General features: G+C 41.7%; 1 long non-coding RNA gene and 1 pseudogene across 1 annotated transcript in view; one reads left to right on the forward strand and one right to left on the reverse strand.

Moving 5' to 3' along the window:
- LOC125340121 overlaps nt 1–15,068 on the reverse strand; it is a 49,609-nt gene that overhangs the window by 15,006 nt on the left and 19,535 nt on the right. Inside the window, exon 2 of the long non-coding RNA XR_007208688.1 lies at nt 13,533–13,739. This is a non-coding gene — a long non-coding RNA (uncharacterized LOC125340121). The remainder of the gene's footprint in view (nt 1–13,532; nt 13,740–15,068) is intronic.
- LOC125340120 lies at nt 2,665–2,982 on the forward strand (annotated as a pseudogene).

A 15,068-nucleotide genomic window follows, 5' to 3' on the forward strand; every position in this document is an offset into this window, starting at 1 on the left:
ACACACAGAATATAATACAGCAGGGGTTGGTGGCTTATACCTATAATCTTACTCAGGAGACTAAGATCTGAAGATCTCGGTACAAAGTCAGACCAGGCAGGAAAGTCTGTGAGACTTTTATCTCCAATTAATCACACACACAAAAAAGTGGTAGAGTGCTAGCACTGAGCACTAAAGCTTAGGAACAGCACCCACACTCTGAGTTCAAACCAGAGGCCTAGCATACACACAGATACCAATAATTAAATACAAATACACACACACACACACACAATCTGGAACTAGACAAACCTGTTTAAGTTAAGATCAGTTAGTTACTACTTCATAGACCTTAGAAGAGTTATTTTGGTGGTACTGAGGTTTGAGGTTTGAACCCAGAGCCTTGTGCTTGCTAGGCAGGCACTCTTATCACTTGAGCCCCAGCTCAACAAAGTTATTTAAACTCTCTAAATCTTAGTCTTTTCTCCAAATGCAATACCACCATTATTTAATCTGCTTTACAAATTAAATAAGACAATGTGCTGGGCACTGATGGCTCACACTTGTAATCCTAGCTACTTAGAAGGATGAGATTTGCGGATTCTGGTTCAAAGCCAGCAAGGCAGATGAATCCAAAAGACTGTTATCTACAACTAGCAAAAAGCTAGAAGTAGAGGTGTGGGGAAAGTGGTCAAACACCAGCACTGAAAAGAATAAGCTAAGCAAGGGAATGAGGCCTTGAGTTCAAGTTCTACTATCAGAACAACAACAAAAGATAATGCACACAAAGTACTAAATAAGATCTGATTAGAAACGAGTACATTTATTTGTGACTGCCACTAAATTAAAGAAGACATTAAGTAGTATTTGTGGAAGGAGTGGTAGTTCTAATGGAAAAAAGAAATAAAGTGCCAAAAAATCTACGGGCTGGGAATGTGGCCTAATGGTAGAGTGCTTGCCTTGCATACATGAAGCCCTGGGTTCCATTCCTCAGTACCACATAAACAGAAAAGGCTGAAAGTGGTGCTGTGGCTCAAGTGGTAGAGTGCTAGTCTTGAGCAAAAGAAGCTCAAGGACAGTGCCCAGACCCTGAGTTTAAGCCCCAGGACTGGCAAACAAAACAAACAAACAATAAACCCCAAACAAAAAATTACTCATACATCGGAGGCACGTATTCCACAGGACCTAACTCAGAGGGTTGGTCTTTTTTTTTTTTTTTTTTTTTGCCAGTCCTGGGGCTTGGACTAAGGGCCTGAGCACTGTCCCTGGCCTCTTTTTGCTCAAGACTAGCACTCTGCCACTTGAGCCATAGCACCACTCTGGCCTTTTTTATATATGTGGTGCTGAGGAATGGAACCCAGGGTTTCATGTATATGAGGCAAGTACTCTTGCCACTAGGCCATATTCCTAGCCCAGGGTTGGTCTTAAGACTAAACAAATTTTTTAAATGTGCCAAACACACAATAACTACTAGGCAAATATCAGCTTTATTCTTTAGCTAGTATTATTTAATAAAATAATTATTTAATATGCAATATTAAAAGACAAACTGCTAGCTCAAACTTTTTGTTCTAATTTTTGTTTTGGGCCAGTCCTGAGGTTTGAACTCTGGGCCCAGGTGTGAACTCTGGGCTTTTTTGCTCAAAGCTAGCACTCCACCACTTGAGCCACAGCTCCACTTCCCGCTTTTTGGTGGAGTTAAGAGTTTCTTGGACTTTTTTGCCCAGGCTGGCGTTGAACCATGATCCTCAGATCTCAGCCTCCTAAGTAACTAGGATTACATGTGTCTGTTACCAGCTCTAATGGTTTTAATTTAGGAATTGGTATCAAACATTCAGGCTTAACAGCAGGGTGCTAATGGCTAAGGCCTGTAATCCTAGTTCCTCAGGAGGCTGAGATCTGAGGACTGAAGAGATTTGAAGTTAGCCTGGGAAGACATACTGAGAGACTTTTTATCTCCAACTAACCTGCAAAAGGCCAGAACTGGAAGTGTGGCTGTAGTGCTAGCCATGAGCAAAAAAATACTCAATGAGAGCTTGAGGTGTGGGTTCAAGCCCCCAGTATCAGTACTTACACATGCATGTATTCACACATGCCACACACATGCAGAAAACAGGGTAGGCTTATACAGGTAAGCGAAGCTATTTGCAAAAGACTAAAAAATAAAATGGGTAGTCACAAACTTAACCAAAGATATTAAAAACATAAAGAGTAAAAATTATAATATACTCAATAAAGAGACTGTAGAAGACACTGAAAAAAAATCCAGGCTCAACCCCAGATTGCAGAGAAGCTCAGAAGCAAAGCTTGTCCAGTCCACAGTTCCCACTTCCCCAAAAATACCTCCATTGGCAGGCCACCAGAAAATGTCATGTATTTTTCATTTGCAATAGAGCTGATTAGAAAAGACTTTTCCTTCACTGTGCTCAAAAGCAATGAATGACCCACTTAAACTTTTAACCATTCAGACTCTGTGAAAGTAGTGATATCAGACCTTAGGAAACATTTGCTAATGCCTGAAGACATTTTCAGATGTCAAAACTGAGGAGATACTATTACCATTTAGTGGCTAGAGTTAGGCTATACTGCCAAACATTGTACAAAGCACAGAAAAACTTCCACAACAATAAAAAAAGATGGCCTAGGTGTCAAAAGTGATAGGGCTCTCTCTGGGCCTGGACCTGAGTTGTGGCAACATGGCCAAACGCACCAAGGTTGGCATCATCGGTAAATACAGCACTTGCTACGGTGCCTCACTCCGGAAGATGGTGAAACAAATAGAAATCAGTCAGCACGCCAAGTACACTGCTCCTTCTGTGGCAAGACCAAGATGAAGAGGTAAGCTGTGTGCATCTGGCACTGTGGTTCCTGCATGAAAACAGTGGCTGGGGATGCCTGGACCTACAACACCACTTCTGCCATCACAGTCAAGTCTGCCATTAGAAGACTGAAGGAATTAAAAGACCAGTAAAAGCTCTACTAGCCGAGTTATTCTTTACAATAAATGGGTTAATTTATATATAAAAAAAAGTGATAGGGCTAAGAAATCTTCTCTATGGGGAACCTGCTTATAACAAGGGAGGAAGAAAGTCTATACAATGGCATGCATATATGCATATATATACATATATATGTATGTGTGAGTGTCTGTCTGTATGTATGTGTGTGTGTGTGAGATCAAGTGGAGGCAAGTATGGTCCTAAACTGCTCAGTTCTGATTATTCAGATATCTACATCATGTCAAAACCAGGAAACAGGTCCCAACTAAGAGGGGCCTCAAGGCCTTTGGAATACTGGTCACTGTCCTCAAAATAATAGGAAACCATAAGGAAGGCAGAAAAATATACTTAAAATCCCTAAGTTGAACACACAGTTCCTGTACCTATCACACAGAAGCCCAGAACAATGGCAAAAATATCAGACTAAAGGAAAGTCAACTGTAAGAAAGGAGAAATGGTTTTGCTCCAAACCCAGGACCAGCAAGTTCTATACTCCATGTTCTCTCTGGAGCAGGAAAATGGAAGCATTTGCAATGACATAGAAATATCTGATGCTAAAACCACAACCCTTTTCAGGCCACAAGCCAGAGCCCATAAACAGCTTGTCTTCTTCCAGTTGGGGGGCCAGAGAAAATGATCCTGGCTACCAAGGTTTAGTGTTTCCTTCTCCTAACAAAAGGTACACATGTCCAGATCCACTGGCTAGGTCAGAAACCATGACCTTTCTCACATTTTTGACAGGCTCAGTTGGAGAGATGCTCCCACAGATCAAAAGTTCCAAGGGAATTTCCACAAGATGTCCCTCAAATACCATTTGAGCATTAGAAGATTCCAATGGGAGTTGTGGGATATGCGTTAAGTGATTTGTGAAAGGAAGAAGGATGGTTAAATCAATTAAGACAGGATAAACCTCAATTTATGTAATTCTTCACCTATAACGAGTGTTTTTCCTAATAGCCAACTCTTTCTTTTAAGAAAGCAGAGACCAGGGAAAAGCAGGAGGCAAGGAAGGAAGAAGCACCAGACTCCACTGAGTGAGACCCTCTGCCAGATTTGACGTGGCAAGGCATCAAGGAAGCAGAGCCCAAACGAAATGGAGACCTGATGTGGAGCTGGGGCACTGAGACAGTTATGAGCAGAGAGCACGCTTCAAGTCAGGCACTACTATGAGAACGCCTGCTCTGCATGTTTGCTAGCTCAGACCCAGAGGGAGGTTTAACTGCCATGCCAGGCCTGACCCATGACAGCAACTCAGTAGATTCTGTGCAGAAATGAGGAAAAGAACCCCAAGGGATGGCCTGAAAGAAAAATGTCACAAGATGCCCTGGTACAGCCAAAGGATAATACAATATGGATATACTCAGCCATTCAACAAGTACTTGCAATTCAGTAGAGAAAGTAACACACAAAGCTCCTGCTTTTGCTTTTATGGAGTTTATGTTCCAGTGGGAGAAAAGGCAGTGAATGAAGCAGCCAGCACCGACTGTTAGGCAAGGAAAAGATGGAAGCACAGGGATGCTAGGGGGCTGGGAAGAGGAAGTGCTTGGAAGGCCTCACTGGCGAGGTATCAGTTGAGCAACCACCAAAACAAAATGAGGTTGTAAGCCAGGTAAGCAGTCTGAGGATGGGATGGCAAATGCAAAGTCCCTGGAGTGAGAAAGTGCCTGGTGAGTGCCTAGTATAGCCTGAGAGGGTACAGCAGTACAGGAGTGAGAGAGGCAGGAGCTGGCTCACATATGGTCGCGTTGCTTGGCTACCGTCCCTTGGCTTTTGTCCTCTCAAGGCCAGTAGCCAGCTTTTTTTTCTTTTCCCTTTCTTCTTCTTCTTCTTCTTTTTTTTTTTTTTGTGTGTGTGTGGTTAATTTGAGATAAGAGTTCCATGGACTTTCTTTCCTGGACTGCCTTTGTTTTGAACTAAGATCCTCAGATCTTGGGGCTGGGAATGTGGCTTAGTGGTAGAGTGCTTGCCTAGAATGCATGAAGCCCTGGCTTCCATTCCTCAGTACCATATAAACAGATAAAGCTGGAAGTGGTGCTGTGGCTCAAGTGGTAGAGTGCTAGCCTTAAGTAAAAGAAGTTCAGCGACAGTGCGGAGGCCCTGACTTCAAGGCCCAAGACTGGCAAAGTAAATAAATAAATGCTCAACTCTCAGCCTCCAGATTAGCTAGGAATACAGGTATGGAGCCACTGGCACCAAATTGACTCTAGTTTTTTTATTCAAGTAAAATTGGAGCTATTTTCAGGGATCTGGATAATAAATACACAGTGAGGGGATAATAGGAAGGACACTACTTACATGACTATGATTACAAATGAGAGATGCCTTTGGGCTGTCCTTTTTGTCCCAGGCCAGTGGGGATAGAGATCAGGAGTGATGTTAAACTATTGGCTCCGCCCATTTTTCCTAAGAGCTGTTTTTTCCCACTCCCGTCTATGCACAAACAAAAATTTGAAAATATGTGGGGCACTAACATTGCTTTTCATTACCCACCAAGGTGCTTCAAACTATACAAGGTGTATTTATTCCTTTATCAATTCCTTACTATGGTCCTATAATGTCAATTTTACAGATAAGGAAGCAGAGGTGTAGAGAACTGCAGAAACTCTACCTATCCTGAGTCAAGGCAGCTTTCGTGGCACTATGCAGTGTCCTTGCTGGGGCACTCACTCTGTCATTTAACACCTGGCAAAGAGAGGAGGCAATGCACTTGTCCCTACTGGAAAGGCTTCCCAGAGCAATAAAACTGCAGATTGGCATTTCTGATGAAAGAAAGTATAAAAGGCTCAAACAAGCCAGGCTGTAATTCCACACCTCAGGCCAATTAGCCTGGGATGCCAGACCATTAAGTTTCTTTCCCTTCTGTCCTCACACTAACTGATAAAAGCAGCCATGAAACACTAATAGTGTGCAGAAAGACTATGCTATTCTATTACCTCACCACAACCTCTGACCAGTGGGATAAGACAGGCCATCGACTTATAAGCCAAGGGTTCAGAAGGGCCCTCTTAAAAATGCACTCCCTATTTCATCAAGTTACGAAGACATTTATTTAACAGGGCCACTGGGTAGTTCCTGACTTAGTAACTTGATTCCAAGCTCAGTTACCTTTGGAATTTCATGGGGGTACCCGAAAGGGCTGTACTAAAGTACTATGTAATTTATTTAAAATCACAAGGTTGACAAATATCACCATCCCAACCTAGAAGAACTGTCTAGAACCACAATCTCTAGATTCACAAGAGTTACAAAGCAAAAGAAAGCTCTTAAAGGGAAAATAGTGCCTGGCCAGACATGTACCTGAATCCAAAACCATCTTGCAAACGGTTAATATTTCCACTGACCCAATACAGATCTGAGTGTGTGCACATACTACCTGTTCATGCTCCGCACTGTTCTGGGAGCCATGCAAACAGAGATGAAGGACAGAAGAACCTTTGCCTTCATGAAGCTTCCAACCGGACACAGGGAGGTTAAAGAATATGTCCCAGTCCTTGTGTTATTGTGTCTATTAGAAAATTAGTGTTCTAGTATAACTAGTAGGTAGTGTTCCATGTGTTTGTGTTGTGGGGAGGTGCTCCAGACAGGCAGGAAAGGGGCTGGAAAAAGTTTTCCTTTTGTGCATGTCTGAGAATTTCTGCAAAATCTGTGCTGGATCATCACAGCAGAGTCCCAGGAAGAAATGTGCTTAGTTTGGAATTAGGAGTGTTCTAGTCACATTTCACAGATCCTGACAAGTCACTAGAGAACTCTATATTTCTGTTTAAATAAAAGGAGGGTGTTGGCCTAGTAAGGAATGGTAAACAGGTTTTTTTTTGTTGTTTTTTTTTTTTGGCCAGTCCTGGGGCTTGGACTCAGGGCCTGAGCACTGTCCCTGGCTTCTTTTTTGCTCAAGGCTACCACTCTACCACTTGAGCCACAGCGCCACTTCTGGCCTTTTCTGTTTATGTGGCGCTGAAGAATCAAACCTAGGCCTTCATGCACGCTAGGCAAGCACTCTACTGCTAAGCCATATTCACAGCCCACATTTGTCTTTTTTTTTTAAAGTTTTTATTGTTATTATAAAGGTGATGTACAGAGGAGTGTCAGGTACATAAGTCAGGAAAAAGTACATTACTTCTTAGATAATGTCACCCCTTCTAAATGGGTTAATTTTATCTAATAATTCAAACCTACTCACAGTGGTCTCCTAGTATGCTGAAATCATATTTCTATGTAACAAAAGGAGCAGAAAGAGGGATAATCAACTAGTGATATCTGTTATGAGGTTAGAAGGATGATTAACCTGGACAGTAATTTCTGATGACCTGAGGTACCAGTGGGAGTGATTTTAATATGGTGATAAGAAAACACTCCTTTTTTTTTTTATGACCTTGCAACTAGCTCACGGAAATTTTCTTAAAGATAGATGGTTCACTTCTTTTGGGAAGGGCAGGCAGTACTAAGGATAAAACTCCGCCTTGCACTTGCTAGGGTAGGGACTCTACTACTTGAGTCATGCTCCTAGTACTTCTTGTTTCAGTTATTTTTCCAATAGGGTCCTGTGTTTTGTCCAAGTCAAGCCAGGCTATAAATCCTATGTATGCTTCCCATACAACTGGGTTCATAGGCATGTACCACCACACTGAGGTTGAGATGGGAATCTTATAAACATTTTGCCCAAGCTGGCTTCAAACTGCATTCTTCCCAATCTCCATTGTCCAAATCAATTATTCACTTTTAATACTTTTGCTACTATGGTATATTCATAAGAATCTGGAAATTGTTATTTAAATGAGGTGGGCACTGGTGGCTCATATCTGTAATCCTAGCTACTCTGGAAGCTGAAATCTGAAGATCATGGTTCAAGGCCAACCTGGACAGGAAAATCTATGAGACTCTTCTCCCCAAAAAGCCAGAGGTGGAACTGTGGCTCAAGTGGTAGAGTACTAGTTTTGCTCAAAAATGCTGAGATAGAAGCCAGGCCCAGAGTTCAACCTCAGTACCAGTACAAAATAAATAAATAAAGACTTCACTGAACAGGATTCCCCCTGTACTGGAACTTGTAGCGGTGTTTCCAAAGATCACCCCACCCCCATACCATTTTGTAAAGTGACTCTACCCTACCCTACCCTACCCCTACCACCCACCAATCAGGGTGTGAACACTATTCCTCATTTTCTAGAATCTATGGCTCCTTTGGCCAAAAGAGTTGGACAGAAATGACATTTCCAGACCTCTGAGCCTGGGAGTGGGGGGAAGCCTGACAACACTATTGTATTGGGGTTATTCAAGGTTTGGGAAATCGAGTGAAAGGTATAATCATTTGACTATTTTTATAATGCTTCTGTAGGCCTGGAATTGTTTCAAAAACAGGTTAAACTTTTGCCTTTTAACTTTAATCTGCATGTGTGAGCGCACTTGTGCATGTGAGATACTAAAAACTGAATCCAGGACCCTTGGACGTGCTAGGTAAGTGCTCCACCTCTTGAGACACACCTCACAAAGTAGCACTGACAAGGCCCACAGGGGAATACAGGTGAGGGGAGAGGCAGGAGGAGATATGGCCAGCCCCCAGGGTATTTCAACCATCTTAGCTGAGATGTGTATATGTGATTTTAGAGTTAAGATAGTTCCTTGTTAAGATGGACCAGAAATACAAGATTCTACTACAACTGAAAGTTGCTAGGAACACACATGGAGATAACTGCATTTTGACCTCCCAACAATCAGTCTGCCATTGTGTTCCATCCCCGTCTTCCTCTGAAGCAGCTGCCAAATCATAGGGCTTTGCTCTGAATTGCAGGTATAAGTAAACCCAACAACACCCCGTGGACATGACACAAAGCCAACAGGAAAGTTTGTAAATCTTACTGCAGGATGAAGGGTGGGCATACACCCAACCTAGCACACACTGGTTTTCATGATCTGTATTCCAGTCTCAGCAGATGTCATGCAGAGAAGAGATCTCAGACTTAGAGTGGTCTTATGACATGTCAAGAGTAACCTCCACTGGTGGCAAAGCCTTAAATTCTGGAGTGGCAAGATCTGGCTACAAAATAGGATTTGGATTTATTAGGCTGAGGTCAATTTCACATTCTTCTTGGCTAAGTGCTTCTGTTTTCCAAGTTTCCTTTTATACAAGACTTCTGATCTTGAGCTGGGAATGTGGCTTAGTGGCAGAGTGCTTGCCTAGCATACATGAAGCCCTGGGTTTGATTCTTTTTTTTTTTTTTTTGGCCAGTCCTGGGCCTTGGACTCAGGGCCTGAGCACTGTCCCTGGCTTCTTCCCGCTCAAGGCTAGCACTCTGCCACTTGAGCCACAGCCCCGCTTCTGGCCCTTTTCTGTATATGTGGTGCTGGGGAATCGAACCTAGGGCCTCGTGTATCCGAGGCAGGCACTCTTGCCACTAGGCTATATCCCCAGCCCCTTGGTTTGATTCTTCAGCACCACATACACAGAAAAAGCTGGAAGTGTATTCTGTGGCTCAAGTGATAGAGTGCTAACTTTGAGCAAAAAAGAAGGAGAAAAAGAGGAAGAGGAGGAGGAGGAGGAGGAGGAGGAGGAGGAGGAAGAAGAAGAGGAAGAAGAGGAAGAAGAAGAAGAAGAAGAAGAAGAAGAAGAAGAAGAAGAAGAAGAAGAAGAAGAAGAAAAAAAGAAGAAGAAAAAGAAGAAGAAGAAGCCGCCGCCAGAGACAGTGCTCAGGCCCTGAGTCCAAGCCCTAGGACTGGCAAAAAAAAAGCCCCAAAACTTCTGTTCTTATTTTCATGAGATTTATCTTCCCAAATATCTGGGAAATATTAACATTTTCTCTTATAAGAAAGTTTCTGCTTTTCACAGCATCTAAATATCTAATCTCACAGAGTCCTTCCTCCCCATCTTTTAAAAAATTTTGCTTGGGGGGCTGGGGATATGGCCTCGTGGCAAGAGTGCTTGCCTTGTATACATGAGGCCCTGGGTTCAATTCCCCAGCACCACATATACAGAAAACAGCCAGAAGGAGCACTGTGGCTCAAGTGGCAGAGTGCTAGCCTTGAGAAAAAGAAGCCAGGGACAGTGCTCAGGCCCTGAGTCCAAGCCCCAGGACTGGCCAAAAAAAAAAAAAAAAAAATTTGCTTGGAGCACCACCTTTCATTTTGGAGGCTTTCTTTACTCAGTTGTGATTCTGGGTTGCTGGTTAATATTTAAGGCTGAGATCTTTCCACTTGTAGCCTTAAGAATATTATCTAAACAAATAGGGAAAGGCTTAACTATCATGGTAAGAGAAAATTTGACTGAGCTCTGGTGTTTAAGAGGGACATAAAATGGAAACTGAGTCAGGACAGATGAGAGCAAAAGTATTCAGGGTCCAGTTCGTGAAGCACATGATAAGGAGGGCTAAATCCTACTAGAGTATGGCATAGGAGAGACAAGTTTCACGGAGGTGAGATTTGATATTGATCTGGGCAGAGTAGGGTAGGATCATGGGAATGAGGGGTGAAGAGTACTTAGATCATGAAGGCAGGCTAGAGGTCATATTTACATACAGCCTACTTACAAGATGGATTTTAAACTGATATAGTTATTAGATGAGTTACATGGTAGTCTTGGAAGTAGATATATTTTGCACATGGGAGAGATGTGAATTGTTGACACAAAAAGCAGAATGAATTGATTGTCTGCATAGGTGGTCCATAATTCCTCACTCTATATTGACACTCCATTCACCTGATCAAATAGGAGTCTATTTTACACAAATGTTGATGACACAAACAACCCAAATGCCCATTGTCTAATGAGCATACAAATATGTCTTATCCACACAATGGGATATTATTTGGTACTAGAAAAGAGTAAGTACTGAATGACATGTTATAAAACATGTTATAAGACATGTTACATAATATGTTACAAAACATGTCTTGAAAACATTAAGCTAAGAGAAAGAAGCCAGTCACAAGCAACCAAATATTATATAATTCCATTTATATACAATTTTCAGAGAAAGCAAACATATCAACAGAAAGTAGATAAATGGAAAGAAGGTTGGAGGAAAGGGGGTGGAGGTAATTACAAAAGGGTAGAGATTTCTTTTGGGGATGATAATAATGTTATAATTTATGATGGTAATGGTTAAAAGATTCTATGGATATAATGATTGGACTGTACATTTTAAATAGGTGGCTTATATCTCAAACTGTTATGAAAAGCTGGGGAGGAGGTAATATCTATTTCCTCCTATGGAGTCGAAATGGCATTGTGACTTTTTCTGAATGGGAAGTAAGGTAAGTGACACTAGGCCAGACTTGGTCTAAATACCAACCTGGCAGCTTCTACTATTATCCCCTTGGAAGTTACCATACAAAGCAGCTCCAGATGGTCTATTCAATGACAGACTATGTATAAAGAGGCTCAAGGAGGCAAATCAACCACCTAATTGTGTGAGTGAGAGCATCCTGAACACCCAGCCCCCACCAGGCTACATTAGGTCACACAAATGACCCCAGAAGAGATAACATAAAACAGAAGAGTCTCCTGGACAACTCATAACCATAAGAAATAATAAATCTTTTTTTTTTGGCCAGTCTTGGAGATTGAAGTCAGGACCTACATACTGTCTCTGAGTTTCTTTTGCTCAAGGCCAGTTTTCTACCTCTTGAGCCACAGCATCACTTCTGGCTTTTTCTGTTTATGCGGTACTGAGGAATCAAACCCAGGGCTTCATGAATGCTAGGCAAGCACTTTAATACTGAGCTACATTCCCAGCCCTCATTAATGTTTTAAAAAACACTGATTAGGGGTGATATGTTATACACAACCTCTCTGAGCCCCAGTTTCTTCTTCTGTAATGTAGGACTTAAGCATTAAAAAACAAAAAGCATTAAACACAAAAAATACTGCTTGTTATGGTTTTAGTAACAAAAGCCATTCAAGTGATTCTTGACATAACATGCAGGTGTCTCCTCTGGCAAGTCTTATTCCCACAAGCATCTGCCACTTCCAATCACATGGAAACACTGAATTTCTAAGAGGAGTAAGAGGGTGGTTCTTGCTGTTTTGCTACGATTTCTGAAAAATGAACTGTGTAGCATCAACAGATGAAAAAAGTTTCTGCTTAGATCAGCCATCTATCTACTCTACCTGCTCACCTAAGCATCACACTTCTGTTAAGCTATAAATACATGACATCAATTACGAATGGCTGAAGATATTCCCTCCTTTGAAAAAGGAACTATTTTCACCTATGTAGCAGTTTACAGAAGGGACTACATGCTTGCAGTTCAGCAGAAAAAAATCTTCAGTATAAATGTAAATCTTCAGATAAATGTAAAATCATCCAACCAATGAGAAAAAAAATTAAAATTCCATACAAAGCTCAAACATACAGCAGGAGAACAATGATTCTGATTAAAGATCCCAGGAATAATACCAAGAACGAGCAATGAGATGAGTCCTAGAAAGGTTTATTCCTTAATGTCTAAAGACCTCTATTCATAGAATCTGGGTCCTCTGTGAGAGAACCTGATCATCTGGTATCACTTCCTATGTTTAGGTGCAGAATGGATCCAGCATTCTCATACACTAGTAACAGAGTAAGAAACTTCAATCCATCTGTAGGATAGGATGTTAAACAGCATTCATACAATTGTGAAATCAGGGACAAGAGTGTTTGCCTCATATACAATTGTGAAATCAGTCATGAATGCTATATTAAACTAAAAAGTCTTTTAATCCTTAGAAAAAAGAAATTATTTTTCTCAAAGTGGTCAACATCAATATTTTAATACACCAAAGAATGAGAATCAAATCTGAATATTTTCTGCATAAAGCCCACCAAATTTAGGAAGCACTTAGTCTAGACAAGCTCAAAAAAAGTTACAAGCTCATCAAATGTACAGTAGAGAAAGGGTATAAACAAAACTTGTTTAGAAATGGACATAAGACTCAGAAAAAGAACTGAAGACTCAAGAACTAGCAGAATAAATAGAACTATAAAATATATTTAGAGCCAGGCACCAGTGGCTCATGGTTGTAATCCTAGCTACTCAGGAGGCTAAGATCTAAGGATCCCAGTTCAAAGCCAGCCCAGACAGGAAAGTCTGTGAAACTCTTATCTCTAATCAACCACCAGAAAACTGTAAGTGGTGCTATGGCTCAAAGTAGCTACAAAAGAGCTCAGGGACAGCACCCAGGCTCTGAGTTCAAGCCCTATGATCACCACCACCACCAAAAAAATTTTTGTAAAGTAAACCAATCCCTAGAGGGTATCTGAGGACCAATAAAACTGACAGATAAAATGGCCTGACAGAGAAAACTTGAAAAACAAAAGTAGCTGCCACAATAAGACCTCAGTTGGTAAATAGCCCTAACTAGTGCTCCAGGAAGTAGCTCTCAGGCCAGGAAGTTATCACCCCACAAGAGAAATGAGGCAAGAAGGAAGAAAGCAGAACTATCTCAGGCCTCAAGTGAGAAGCCACTCTCAACCCTCACCACCAAAAGAGCATTTACAAGTCAAAAAGCTCAGTTTCTTTTCTGTAAGAAAACCATGTGATGTGAGAACTGTACACATGCACATTCCCATATTCAAAGACACCAACCTGTGGTCTTAGGAGGCTCCTGAGGTGCGCCCTGCCAGCCGTACTGTGGATATCCTTGATAAGGGTACCCTTGAGGAGGGGGAGGTGGATAGGGGCCTGCCATAGGTCCCATGGGTTGCTGTGCATAAGGTGGGTAAGGAGCTGTGGGGCCTGGGCCCGGATATGGCGGAGGGTTCTCTGGGTTCATCAGGGATCTGCAAAGTGCACCTAAAAGACAAAGGGAAAAAAGAAAAGATCTGCATTAAACCCATGGAAATCAGTGGGGGGAAAAAAACAACCCATGAGATCACTGACAAAATGCCTTAAAGGTGTCCCAACTGAAATTATGTATCTTTCTATTTGCCTTTTACCTGTCTCCCTACTACACTGCAGGCTGTGATTGTGGGGGTCAAATCAGTTTTTAATCAGCATTATGTCCTTAGAGCCTTGCAGTCTGTAGATGGCAGGCTCCCAAATAAATGTACTGGATAAGACATTTTGTATTTTGTATTCCCTGAACTGCCCATAAATGTGATTAGAAACTTTAAGAGGACAGAAAGTCTAATAGCACTATGAATCAGAAGCTGACCCAGTACTAAAAATCTTCTAATGAACAGGGTTAAGCTTCAGCAGGTTCTTCTAACAAGCAGCACTGCTATAGGTGACCAGCCAAGGTTGTAAGCACCATCACCACCCTGGGCATCAGGGTGACCTGGTGGTTTTCCCCAGACCCACTGCTCTGGGAAGCTAGGTAGAGTTGCCTGTGAAGAATGCAGAGCATCTTTTCTGACCATCCAGGCTCCCAGGACTCCAGAGGGCTCATCAAGAACCCTCATTTGTACTTCTAAGGTCTTCTTGTCCTAAGCAGTATACTTCTGTGAGGAAGGGCATGCCTCCCAGCCCCCAAGCCTCTTTACTGAACTTGAAGCTTGGAGGGCCAACATCTTTCTTGTTCCCATGCCTCTATAATCTACACACTGCATGGCACAGTGATTGCAAGATTAAAAGCAAACAAATCATTACTAAGGAGTACCAAGTGTCATTCTACATATGACTCAAAGGCAGTATAACTAACTGCTTCCTTGTATAGATATGCATTTCCTGTATTGATGAGTGCTTCTATCCCCTATTAAATAGTACCAAAAGACCTCCTATTCACAATTTAATAATTTCACTATTAATTTATTTTCATAACATCTATCCAATAAATTCACGTGACTTTATATTAATATAAAACCCAATAAGAGTCATAAAGTAAGGTACCCTAGAAAATTTGGATTAAAGTTAACAATGAACTTTGCTGTGTGCCTACACAACATCATGGGAAGCCTAATCTGTCTAAACCAATTCAGTCACCACTCCTTTTTTTATCATCACTGACTCAGGGAACCTAGGACTCAGCCAATCATAAATGGAGGTTTCATCAGTAAAAAGCTCACCTAACATCCCCACCAAAACTCACTACCTTTAACACAGGCACACATGAAGTTGAGGAAAGACATGCATACAACACTAGTGTCAAACAATCTGTAGCCCTATCAGCCTCAAACTGAAGTA

Source organism: Perognathus longimembris, chromosome 22 (assembly GCF_023159225.1).
Source record: "Perognathus longimembris pacificus isolate PPM17 chromosome 22, ASM2315922v1, whole genome shotgun sequence".
NCBI lineage: Eukaryota > Metazoa > Chordata > Mammalia > Rodentia > Heteromyidae > Perognathus > Perognathus longimembris.